The sequence below is a fragment of the Monodelphis domestica genome, chromosome 1, assembly GCF_027887165.1.
Source record: "Monodelphis domestica isolate mMonDom1 chromosome 1, mMonDom1.pri, whole genome shotgun sequence".
Taxonomy (NCBI): Eukaryota; Metazoa; Chordata; class Mammalia; order Didelphimorphia; family Didelphidae; genus Monodelphis; species Monodelphis domestica.
In genome coordinates, this window is record NC_077227.1 from 42,745,169 (window position 1) to 42,758,008 (window position 12,840).

Below are 12,840 nucleotides of genomic sequence, written 5' to 3' on the forward strand. Positions count from 1 at the left end.
TGAGTATTACTTTTTTTTTTCCTTTTTGACTCTGAGTATATCAAAGATCCCTTCTAGTATTAAATCTATGATCCTGTGATCTCTGTGTGTATTGTGAATCATTTAACTTTTCAGCCTCAGTTTCTTTATCTGTAAGATGAGAATAATGTGCATAACATTTCACAGTACTGTTACAAAGATCAAATGGAAGAAAGTCTGTAAAGCACTTTGCAAACCTTAAAGGACTGAATGAATGACAGTTCTTATAATAGCATAGCAAAATAGTAGGAGTTATATAGAGAAACAGCAGAATATTGTGGAAAGAGCACAGGACTTACAATTGATATCATTTACCAGCCATGTAGTTGTCCTGAGCAAGTAAGTTGATAATTCTAAGTCTTGGATTTTCTCATCTGTAAAGTGGAGAAATACTTGAGCTCCATAATTCACAAGGTTTTTGAGGCATAAGTGCTTTTAAAAGATTAAGATGCAGTATAAACATGGTTTCACTAAATATTCTGTGCTACAGAGATTAGCATTCCAGAGGCTAGAAACCTAAAGAAATAGATTCAATACCCTGGTGGCTGTTGTGAAATGGGGAACCTTGAGCCCAATTCTTGGGCTTTTATGAGTAAAGACTCTTTTCCCCATAAAGGATAAAGGGGAGGACTAGGAAAGAGACATGAGCAACCAAGCCATGGGCATTAGGTCTGACAGCTAACCTGATGAAAACATCATCAATCTCTGTCTTACCTTCCATTCATTCTGTTCTCTTTCATAGCTCTCTGTCATCAAGGAGGAACCATTGAACACAAGGTTCATAGGATATAAGAAGGAGGAGAAGGGGCAGAATATCGAGTTTAAGAAGGTTTGGAAATGATGTCTCTTAAGTGAGGCCTTTGGGAGATCACTTAACTTAACCCTTAGTTTTACAGGTGAGGAAAATGAGGTCTAGAGAAGGTAAATGATTTGTTCCAGGTCATGCAATCCAGCATGGTACCTTCCTAGTGGCCTCAGGAGGCTGTAGTGAGAACTGAAGAAGTTAGCACATAGAGAATTGTTTGCAAATATTGAGGATGTTATTGATCCATTCTCCCACTGTTCATTCAACAAGAATCCCTCCTTCCTCAAAGCTTCTTGCTTCTAAATAGTTAGTCTTGGCCTTTTCCAAGTCTTTCAGAATATTGTTTCCTTCAAAGTCTAGTTCATCTCTTCCATGAGACCTTTTCATATCCAACCAGTTATTAATGCCTTCCCCCATAAGAATTATTTTGTACTTAGTTCATGATATATATATATATATTTTTTTTCATGTCTATTATCTTCCAAGATAGACTGTTAGATCCTTGAGGACAAAGACTTGTTTGCCTTTGCAATCCCAGGGTCTAACAGTGCTCAATAGATGCTTGTGGGTTTATTATTGAAAACTTAAGAATGATTGCAACTATCTAGAGATAAGAGGGTCATAAAGGCAGGGGCATGAGGCCCTCTAGTCCAATCTCTTCTTCTTCATTCAGGAAACCATGGCCTAAGGGAGGCCAATGACTTATCCAAGCAACAGAGGCTATTAGATTCTCTTCTATAGAGCTCTACTACTGTAGCCATATTGTTTCCATCTAAAGAAGTTCTGTTACAAAATGATAAAGACAACTAGACTTATCTTGAATATTCCCCACTCTCCTTTCATTACCCTTTTCCTGGTACTTGGTGGCATGTTTTGTTCATTTTTAAACTCTTACCTTCCATCTTAGAATCAATAGTAAGTATCAGTTTCAAGGCACAAGAATGGTAAGAGCTACATAACTGGGGCTAAACCTTGCCCAGAATCACACAGCTAGAAAGTGTGTGAAGCCAAATTTGAACCTTCCCTCTCTAGGGCTAACTCTCTATCTACTGAACTTTGATGGCATATGTTTTAAACACCTAGCAACTCTATTTTCTCAAAACTTGCTCTAGAGAAGACATAGAATTTTAGAGATAATAGAAATTTCCTCAGAATAAAATGACACTGAAGCATATCCTAAAACATTTTCCCAATGAGATTTGTACTTGAAAAAAAGAGACAGCTTTAAGCTAAAAGGAAGGAGTTTAGTAGATTTCATTAAGGTAGTGAGAAAGAAGTTAAGAGAGTAGTCCCCATGAGTCCTTGCTCACCAAACTTTCTGAAATCATCACAAAGAATCTGAAATGAACCTCTAGTCTAAATGCCTCACTTCACAGATGGAGGAACTGAGACCCAGAGAAAAGAGGATCTCCAGGTCAAATAATCAATCATAGAATCATAAGTTATAGCCTTAGAATCTTAGAAATGAGTTTTGAAAATGTCTTTGAGATTACCCATTTTACACATGAGGCAACTGAGTCCCAAAGATACATAGTGACCAATCTGGGGTATATAAGAAATACACAGCAGAGTCAGAAGGAGAAATCATGAAATCTGGTTCATAATCAGATTCTTTTTTCCCCATTAAACCACCATTGCCTACTTATAGAAATCCAGGCCTATTTATTCACCCTGCCAACATTTGTTTCTTTCTAACAGAAAACCTGCAATTGTTTCCAAAAGCAGCAGCCCTAAGTTTTCCCCATATCCATGATTAGATTCTCTGAGTGCTCAGAAAAAAGTAAGAAAGCCTCTGTCCTCCTCAAGAGCCCATCATATCATTTCCTCTTACTAGTAACATTTCCCTTGACATCTATTATCTTCCTTGTTCCCCAAACAAACCATCCTTTTCTGCCTCTTTGATAGAGATAAGTAGCTTAAAGGCTGTAGGAAGAAAGAAATGAATTCCATGCCATTCTGCTTCCTAACTTTTGAAGAGTTATTATTAGGCGGGTGTTGCTAATAATCTAGTCAGGAGCACCATGTCACTCCTGAGGGATCACATTCTTCTTTAACTAGGAAGGCAATTACTCTCCCTCTCACAGATCTGCCTTCCTTTCCTTTGGGCATTATACAGCCCTATATAGTATCTCTTTTTGATAGGGCTGACTCCTGAAAATAGAAGGAAATTGAGAGGCATTGCCTCTTGAGATATCTGAACTCCAGTTTAAGAATCCTTGGATAAAGGAGATCCAAAAGAAAAAAAGAAAAAAATTAAAAATAAAGTTCCTTCCCCCTTTCAATCTATGATTTATAAAAATCAATTCGTAGTTTTCCTTTCAATATCATTTTGGCTACTCTATGACTACTCTTATTTCTTTTATTCAGAGGGAAAAATAGGACTGATTTTGTTTGACTCTCCCACACTTTATTCCTAAAAAAACCTTGGTCAGGAGGCTATCTCTTCTAGGTTAGCCAGTTTGGACCCCACTTACTATGTGAGTTGTAGTATAATGAGGAGAAGCCTCATTATATTATATTATCCTTTCAGTCAGGAAACCCTGAGTTTGAGTCTTGCCTCTGCCACCCTTTGGGCAATCCTAGGAAAGTCATTTAACTTCCCATTGTCCCAAGTAATTCTCCAAGATAAATTTGCAAAGGTGGTACCAGTTTCCATTGGGAAAGGCAATGTCTTTTGTGGGAATTCCCCTTACCAATGAGATCAGCATTCCTATCCTAAAGCACACAAAATTAGGAGAGTGCTTTGCTCAGTGTTATGGGAAAAGGGGAAATGATGGCTGGGAGCAAAAGGATAGTAAATTCCATTAAATTAAAAAAAAAACATTTATACTACATTCTATGTTCACGGCACTATTCTAGATATCAAAATACTAAGTAACTCCGGCATAGTGCCTTGCATACTTTATCACATTTCCTTCTTGCCACCACCTTGTGAAATAGGTAATGCAAGGCTTATTATTCTCATTTGACAGACAGGGCAGCTCAGGCTTAACAGAGGACTTATTCAAGGTTTCACAGCACTTAAATCACAGAAGTAGGACCTGAAATTGGGTCTCCAAGGCTCTTTCTATTGATCTATAATTACTTCCCCCAGGCATGTCCTTAATGAACTCATATTCTTATTCTTATAGTAAGATTAGACTGGATGGAGCCGAGCCCATTTGGGATCTAGAAAGAGAAGTATTTAAGATTAAGTTGCAGCTGGATTAGAAGTTTTCATTTTTTTTCCAAAAAACTAGAGAGATCTAAAAGGGCAATGGACTATTTCCAGAGGAGGTGAGTTTCCTATTGGTATAGATCTTCAGACAGGAGTTGGGTGGACTACTTATCAGTGATATCACAGAAGAGATTCCTATTCAGGTACAAGTTGGACCAGTTGCCCTTTGAGATGTCTTCCAACTCTCAGAGTCTGTGAATAACTTCCCCATCACTGGAAGACTTGAAAGGAGAAAGGATAACTTCTTGTCTGAGATATTGTAGAACTCTGTGGTCTCTGAGATCCTTGCTTTGAAATTATCTGACAAATAATCCAAGACAAAGTAATTTCAGGATCAATCTTGACCAATGCCATCCTAAAAGAGGAATCTCCTCATTATCAAGAGAACCAACTTATATTTCTCCCAAGAAGAATTTCTTCTGACAAAGTAAAATGCTGACTTACTTAAGCAAAAAATTATATCCTAAAAAAGAAGTCTTAGGAGGCACATGGTCACTGTCTTCCCCTAACGAAAAGAGGGATTATCTTTGTTTTGCTTGTCCTAAGTGGGCAGAACCAGAATCCATGGGTAGAGGTTATAGGGAAAGAGAAATGTTCTTTAGGAAGTAGTTGGCAAGAATTGAAATGTGCTGGTAGATGAGGAAATAAATTCCACATTCCTAGAAGTCTTCAATCTAGATGACTCTTCATAGGTGTCAAAGAAAATGTTCCAATTTAGACACTGACCAGACTAGATGGACTCTTGGAGTCCCTTCTAGGTCTAAGTGTCTATGATTGAGGGTAGGGATTATTTCATTTTTGTCCTTTTATCTCCCCAGTGCCTAGCAGTGTTATCCTTGTTGAAGTAGGACAGCTTTGGAAAGATTGTTCTTCAGTCGTTTTTAAGTTGTGTCTAAATCTTCCTGACGCCTTTTGGGATTTTCTTGGCAAAGATACTGGAGTAATTTGCTATTTCCTTCTCTAGTTTATTTTACAGTGGAGGAAACTAAGGCAAACAATGTTAAGTAAGTGACTTGCCCAGGGTCTCACAATTAGTAAGTGTCTGAGGCCAGATTTGAACTCATGAAGATGAGTTTTCCTGACTTCAGGTCCAGTATTCTACTTACTGTACCATCAAAATTGCCCCTTGGAAGCTATAGATGAATTTATATACTCAGAAAGAAAAGCAAGCTATGAACAATAGAGATTTTTCAGCATTAGATATAATCATCTTATTCTGTTCTACTATAATATATGAAAATGCCCATTTAATCTGGCATTTCTTAATAAAACTTAAAAATTTCTTATGGATTGATTACAAATTATTATTCTTTTACAAATTATTTTAAATACCAGGACAAAGAGTTTAAACTTGAACCTGTTGGCAGTAAGGAATCACAGGAGGTTTTTGGGTACGTGTGTAACAATGAACCATTCTCCATTCTCCCTGGTCTCTCATTGTGTCCAGAGTTTAGAGGTCTTCTGACCTGGGTTCAGATGCAGTTAGTGGCATCTTGGGATGTACTACTAAGCAGTCTTTGTGTCAATTATTTTGAGAAATATGAGGGTTTCACTACTCATTTTTACCACCATGACACTTGTTGGTGTAAATCAAAGAGAGAGAATGAATGCTTTTCATATTTCAGGGCTGTTCCATGAGGAAAGAGAAATAAGTCATTGGCACTCAAGGAGAAGCAGGAACCCCCGAGATCACTGCTATAATCTGCTTTTCAACAAAATGGTCCTGCTGTGAGAGTAGGGAATGTTGCATTCTTTAGCTAGACCCAGAAAAGAAGGAAGAAAAGCAGATAATGGGCTCAAAGGTTCACCCTCTAAAACATGGAAGTATTTCATAGGGCTTTCATCAGATGGACCCCCTTCTGATGAAAGGCTTCAAAATTTCGTATCTGTGTGGGGGGGCATTGGCCTTTGCATATATAGAATTATAAATATCTAGTTTGAAGACTCCATAGCAGCCAGCCAATCTAACCCCTTCATTTTATAGATGAAGAAATAGAGGAGTATACAGAAAAGTGAAGTGACTTACTTACCGAAGATTACATAGGGAGTAAGTTGCAAAGGTGGGATTTGAACAGAGGTCCTCTGACTAAATACAGTGCTCATTCCATTACCTCATAATGCCTGTCATAATTGCTATCTATGTGACCTGTGGCAGGTCACTTTATTTTTCTGGTCCTCAAATTTCTTCATGTTTGAAAAATGAGGTTGCTATATGAGATGACCTCTGAGTATAAGTTATTGCTGTTCAGTTGTTTCCAACTTTTTGTGGGCCCACTTGAGTTTTTCTTGGCAAAGATACTGGAGTGGTTTGCCATTTCCTTTTCCAATTCATTTTACAGATGAGGAAACTGAGGAAAACAGGGTCAATGGATGGAACAGAATCTATTTGAGGACTAGAAAGTAAAAGTTATAAGAAGGCAAAGACAGTCAGATTAGATTCTAATCTTTAGATTAGAATTAGATTTAGATTTAGATTAGAATTCTAATTAGATTAGATTTAGATGAGGATTCTAATCATTAGAAGAAGGATTCAGTTTGTTCTTAAGAGCTAGAGTGGTCTAAAAGTGCAATGGGCCACACAACTAATGGCTGAGGCCACATTTCAACTCCCTAAGTTGAGTCTTCCTGACCCCAGACCTAAACTTTACCCACTATGCCAACTGGCTACCCTGAGGTATCTCCAAATCTCTGCTTTAATGATCTCAGCTGTATCTCTAGCTATGCTGTCTGACCATTGATGGAAAATGGAGTCTACTGGCCAATATTGGTATGGCCTTAGAGATGGTGGAATCTTCAACTGCCTTGTGGCCCTATTGCCTTGCTGGGGATCTTTGGCTGGGACTGAGACTTCTAGTGTTTGTCCCAATTCAGTTCTCTGATGACTGTGCAGCACCCTGAGGTATTCAAAGTTGGAGACAGTTCTAGGAATGTCTCTGCTCTCCAACCCAAGGTTAAAGGAGCACAACTGCCCACATGTACAAAATGAAGCCAGGGAAAAACAATTCTACACACTATATCCTGTACATCAACTAAATAAAAATGGCCAGACATTAGGTCAGTCAACAATAACCTCAAGTGTCAGAAGTCTGTGGACTAGCCTACTGAACATTAGAGTTAGGATGTGCAAGAAATGCAGAGCATCCTTGTCCTTGAAGGAAATGAATTGCCATAGTAAGGCAAGAGGATGGTTGGGTCAAGTCCTATTGATTCAATAATCTCCCCAGCATAGCATCAGATACCTGCTCAATGATAACCCTGATCAGACATAGGATTTAACACACAAAGAGACCTCAAGAAATCTCCCTTATAAACCTTAAACCACCATACAGGTGTGAACTATGGACTATGATTCCATATTTATAAAATGAGCACTTTAGAATAGTTGGCTTTTGAGGTCCCTTCCAACTATGAATCTGTGATCCTATGATAGTCCAGTCCAATGCCTTCATTTTGTTTTTAAATTTAATTTGAATTTTTTAATGAACAAAATTCCATTTCTTTATCTTCCACCTGCTCCCCCACTGAAGAAAAATATGAAAAGAAAAAGAAAAGTCTTCTAACAAATGTGTATAGTCAATGAAAAAAATTCTTGAATTGGCCATGTAAAGGAAGGTGGAATTAGGGTAAGCATAAGCAAAAACTTCCTAACATCAATGCAATCATATTGAAGTCCTATAGACTTCTTTTGGCTTAATGGTTTAATGAATTTGGGATTTTCTTAGCAAAGATCCTGGAATAGTTTACCATTTCCTTCTCCAGCTCATTTTCTACATGAGGAAACTGGAGCAAGCAGGGTTAAGTGGATTGCCCAGAGTCACATAGCTGAAGCCAGATTTTAACTTGGAAGATGAGTCTTACTGACTCCAGGCCAGGGACTCTGTCCAGTGTGCCACCTGACTGTCCCTTTAATAATAATTATTCTATATTAATATCACATGTTGACATATGAAAATAATAGCTAACATTTATATATTGCTTCCTATGTGCCAGGAACTGTGATCAACACTTTACAATTATTATTATAGCACTTTGGAGATAAATAATAACATTTATTGAATGAACTGAGTAACAGCTGAAGTGATCCCAAAGGAGAAGGAATGGCCCCCATGAAATAATGAGACCCTCATCTCTGAAGGACTTCCTAGAGAGGCTTGAAGTGACTATACTGAGGACTACAGAATGTTAGACCTAGAAGAGTCTCTAGACATCATCTAATCTAACCCATTCATTTCAACAGAGAAGGAAACTGGGGCCCAGAGAGTTGATCAATTACCTCGACCAGGGAATAAGTAACAGAATCAACATGAGGTAGGGGAAAGAACATAATACTTAGAGTTAGAGGATAGGATTCAAATTCTAGCTCTGATGCCTTCCTAGTTGTGTGACTTTGGAAAAATCTCTCTAATCCTCCATTTCCTCATCTGTAAAAAGGGGGATTAGACCAGAGGATCTCAATGGTCTCTTTCATGTGAAAACAGTCAAAACAACTGTTCCAAATGTTTTGCTTTTTCCATTACATCATTTGGTGCTGAGGGGATTCTCACTCTGTTGTAAGTTGGACTAGCTGACCTCTAGAGTCCCTGCTAAATCAGGGTTTCCAGATGAGTTTCTCTGATTCTCAAATTGCTTGATCATACACAGGTCAGGCATTCTGTTGTCTTCCAAAAGAAAACTGTGGGCAGGTGACCCTGAAAGATGAATGCAAAGCAGTGGAAACTAGGCACAGGGCTTTTGGACAGCTCCCCATTGGCAGCTATTTGTTTATGCCAAGATGTCATTTTGACTAGTGACTTTCCATCAGTGTCACCTTCCTATCTGTTCCAAAATGGAAAAAAAAAGCATGATGTGTTTTTTTGGGGAAAGAGCAGGTTGCCAGGAGAATAATTGGGAGAAGGTAAAAGAGGGTCATGGTGCTCCAACCACATCACATTCTCTCTCTCTCTCTCTCTCTCTCTCTCTCTCTCTCTCTCTCTCTCTCTCTCTCTCTCTCTCTCTCTCTCTGTCTCTCTCTCTCTCTCTGTCTCTGTCTCTCTCTCTCTGTCTCTCTGTCTCTCTGTCTCTCTGTCTCTGTCTCTCTCTCTCTTTCTGTCTGTCTACCTGTCTCCTCTCTCACTGTGTCTATCTGTCTGTCATTCTCTGTTCCATTCTCTTCCCCTATCTCTCATCTAAGAACTGCAAACACACATGCATTACAGGGGTGGGTGGGTGTGACATACACGTTTGTAACAGCAGCTCAGAAAGCTTCTAGCCTGGTATGGAATCCCTGGGAATCTGAATTCTATCAACCATTCATCAGTTTGCCCAGCATGGGTAATAATGGATGCCAGGCAAGTGATAAAGAATGTTGATCTCATTTATTTTGCTACCTATATAATTCTAGGAGCATTGTGGAACTTGGACTCAAAAAGAAAATATAGAGAGATGGTGAGACTCCAACCAACTGACAAAGATCATTCCTTCTTTCAACAAGAATTTATTATCTACTATGTGCAGTGTACTTTGCTAAGCCTGAGGGAAGACAATAAGATTTGTCCTTGTTTATCAATGTCCAGCTCTTCATAACCCCATTTGGGATTTTCTTGGTAAAGATACTGAAGTGTGACCTCATGTGGGGTTTTCTTGGCAAAGATAACCCGAAATGTTTGCCATTTTCTTCCCCGGCTCATTTCATGGATGAAGAAACTGAGGCAAAGAGGGTTAAGTGAATTGTCCAGGTTCACATAATTAACAAATGTCTGAGACCAGATTTGAACTCAGAAAGATGAGTCTTCCTGACTTGAGGCCCTGACTTTTATTGGTTTTCCCACTTAGCTCCCTCAATAAGACATTAAGGAATAAAGCATTGTTCTTGCCCTCATGAAGTTTATCGTTAAGGGGTTGACCTAGTGTAATGAATGGTTGTTCAAACAGGTGTGTGAGATAAAACCCTTTCACAGTCTGATGAAGTCTAAGGACTCCTTCTTAGAATGATGTTTTTAAGTGTACAAAAACAAACTCCATGGGATTATGAAGAAAACCAATTATAATGAAAATAAAGATGTATTTTGCCATCAAAATTCACAGACCTCCTGAAATCTCTCCATGAACTCCAGATTAAGAACTCCTAGTATTTGATCATGAAAAAAACTTTCCATTTCTAACAGTAGACGAATATCTAAAGATTGAGGGAAAAGATGTGTACAAAAATAGATACAATATGATTTAGGGAAGAACATAAAATACAGGGAGATGAAATAAGGAGAAATCACCTTGGAGGTAGTGGTCAATTCTACTTCAGCAGAGAAGATGTGAGGAAAAGTCATATGAGATAAGCTTAACAATGTAGACTTGTTTCTTTTCCCCTTTTCAGAGGTAAAGCTCTATGGGTGTACCATAAGACACATTTGTTGGGGCTGGTTAGCTTAGCTAAACTTTTTTCGCCTTTATTTCAATTTCTATTAAGGAAATTGGATAGCTCACTAGGGAGCATGGACAGATATATTTGGAAATGAGGATGATGTAAAAAACAAATCAATAAAAAATGACATGAAAGAAAGGGCATGATGGGGTTCCAAAATGACAAAGATAAAAAAAGATGGAAACAGTCACTGTTAATAGTCCTGTGGGAAGACACGCACACTGACATACAGAGCTCTGAATGGGTTCCTACTGATCTGGAAACAATCTGAAATTATGGGAAATAAGTCACTAAGTTGTTACCTGTCACTCAGTCATCTTTCTGATGCACAAATACACAGGGAAGCCAAAGGCAGAAATAAGAGTCCCACATATGCTACAAGAGGGCAGCTAGAGTGATTCAATGGATAAAGCATCAACTCTGGAATCAGGAAGACTCAACTTCATGAGTTCAAATATGGCCTCAGATACTTCCTAGCAGCGTGACCCTGGACAAATCACTTCACCCTGTTTGTCTCAGTTTCCTCATCTGTAAAATGAGCTAGAGAAGGAAATAGCAACCTACGCCAGGATCTTTGCCAAGAAAAGCCCATTTGGGGTTATGAAGAGTAGGACACAAGTGAAATGACTGAGCAGCAATAATATATGCCACAAGAATCACAGCAACATTTTTGTGGTAGTAACAAACTGAGAAGAATGTGAGTCAACATCATTTGGACATCAGCTGAACAAACCATGGTAGGAGAATGTTGTGGATAGTGAGCTCATCAGAACCTAGAAGTTTAATAAGCATCTCAATGCAGCTACTTCCCAGATTTCTATATCTAGCTATAGTCTCTCATCTGAGCTCTCGTCCCCCAAAGCCAACTAACTGCCTATGGAATATTGCAGACTGGATATCTATCCTAAGGTTTGTAAAACTCAACAAAACTCATGATCTTTCCTTCTACATATCCATTTCAGACTTCTTTATATCATGGTATTTATGTGGAAAAAATCCCAATGGATTAGAGTCAGGATTTGGATTCAAGTTCAGATTCTGTCACATATTAGTTGTGTGACACTGGGAAAGTATCTCTCTTTTTCTTATCTATAAAATGAGGGGATTGGTTTAGTTGGACTCTAATATCTAACCCATCTCTAAATTTAGGATGTGACAATTCTATGGCCAAGCTTTCTATCAGCAGGCACTCACAACCTTAGTATCATCAACCTCAACCTCCCTCATTCAATCAGTTGTCAAATATTGAAGATTTTATCTCTATAGCTCAACCAAACATCTCCTCCTCTCCACTCACCAGAACTATGGTCATAGCCTCCTAAACGGTCTTCCTGCTTCACATCTCTCCCTACTCTAATCCATCTTCATTTTGTAACAAAGTATACAGGTAAGCAAAACAATTGGACCTGTTGGATAGTTGGACAATGCTATGCTCCATTATTTCCCCATAATCCACCACCTCTCTCTCAAGATGAGAAGGCTTTGAGACCAGTTCTATAGAGTCAAGTTTGACCAATGCATTCATCTGAATCATAATGATTTTTTCAAAGGGTATATCTGACCTCATCACTCCCCAACTCATTAAATCTCAGTGATTACTTCTTATTATCTCTAGTATCAAGCAAACTCCTCTTTCTGACATTTCAACTTCTTTTTAACCTGCAATCTTCCTAATTCTTCAGTATCCTTACTGGCCTTTTTGCTATTCTTAACATACAGTATCTCATTTTCCATTGCTGTTCCTTTGTCCTGTCTATCCCCATGTCTGGATTGCTTCCCCTCTTCACCTCCATCCTTTGGAATCTTTGTTTTCCTTCAAAACTCAACTGACATTCCATATTCTTCAGGAGGTTTTTTCTGGTCTCCTCAGCTCTGAGTTCTTTTTCATCTGAGGTTACCTTATACCTGCTTTGAAGGTGTAATATCTAAGCAAAGGTTCCATGGTAGATGGAAGGCTGGACCTAGAGTCAGGAAGTCTAACAAAGTTCAAATTCAGCTTCGAGAACACTACCAGCTGTGGATAAGTCACTTCACTCTGCCTGTCTCAGTTTCCTCATCTGAAAATGGTGATAATAATAGCAACCACTTCCCCAGTTTGTGATGATTACCAAATGAGATTATATTTGTAAAGTTCTTTGTATACCTTAAGAAGCTGTGTAAATACTATTATTATTGATATCTGTTTATATAGGTAAATATTATCTTTCCATGTTAGAATGCATGCCCTAGGAGGATGAGAAATATGTAATTTTGGGTTTGGCGTTCCAAGTACCTAGCAGAGTGCCTGTTTATTAGTTGATTGTAAGGAATTCAGATAAAGTTAGTAAGACTTGTTTGAATTGATTTGGAATAAAGTAAGAAGAACCAAGGGAATGATACACATAGTATCCACAATAATGGCAA

At 38.4% G+C, this 12,840-nt stretch overlaps 1 protein-coding gene across 6 annotated transcripts in view; it reads right to left on the reverse strand.

Moving 5' to 3' along the window:
- The window catches only part of CALY (calcyon neuron specific vesicular protein), a 105,951-nt gene that overhangs the window by 27,196 nt on the left and 65,915 nt on the right, over positions 1-12,840 (reverse strand). Inside the window, exons 1-2 of one of the 6 annotated variants that reach the window (XM_056797834.1) lie at positions 6,071-6,143; positions 318-392 (exon numbers count right to left, since the gene is read on the reverse strand). The exons of 2 other annotated variants lie outside the window; for them this stretch is intronic. The gene's annotated coding sequence lies outside the window, so the exon portion shown is untranslated. Of the gene's footprint in view, positions 1-317; positions 394-4,151; positions 4,339-6,070; positions 6,144-12,840 lie in introns of those variants that run through there. 3 more of the 6 variants (XM_056797853.1, XM_056797867.1, XM_056797856.1) reach the window with 3 other exon arrangements.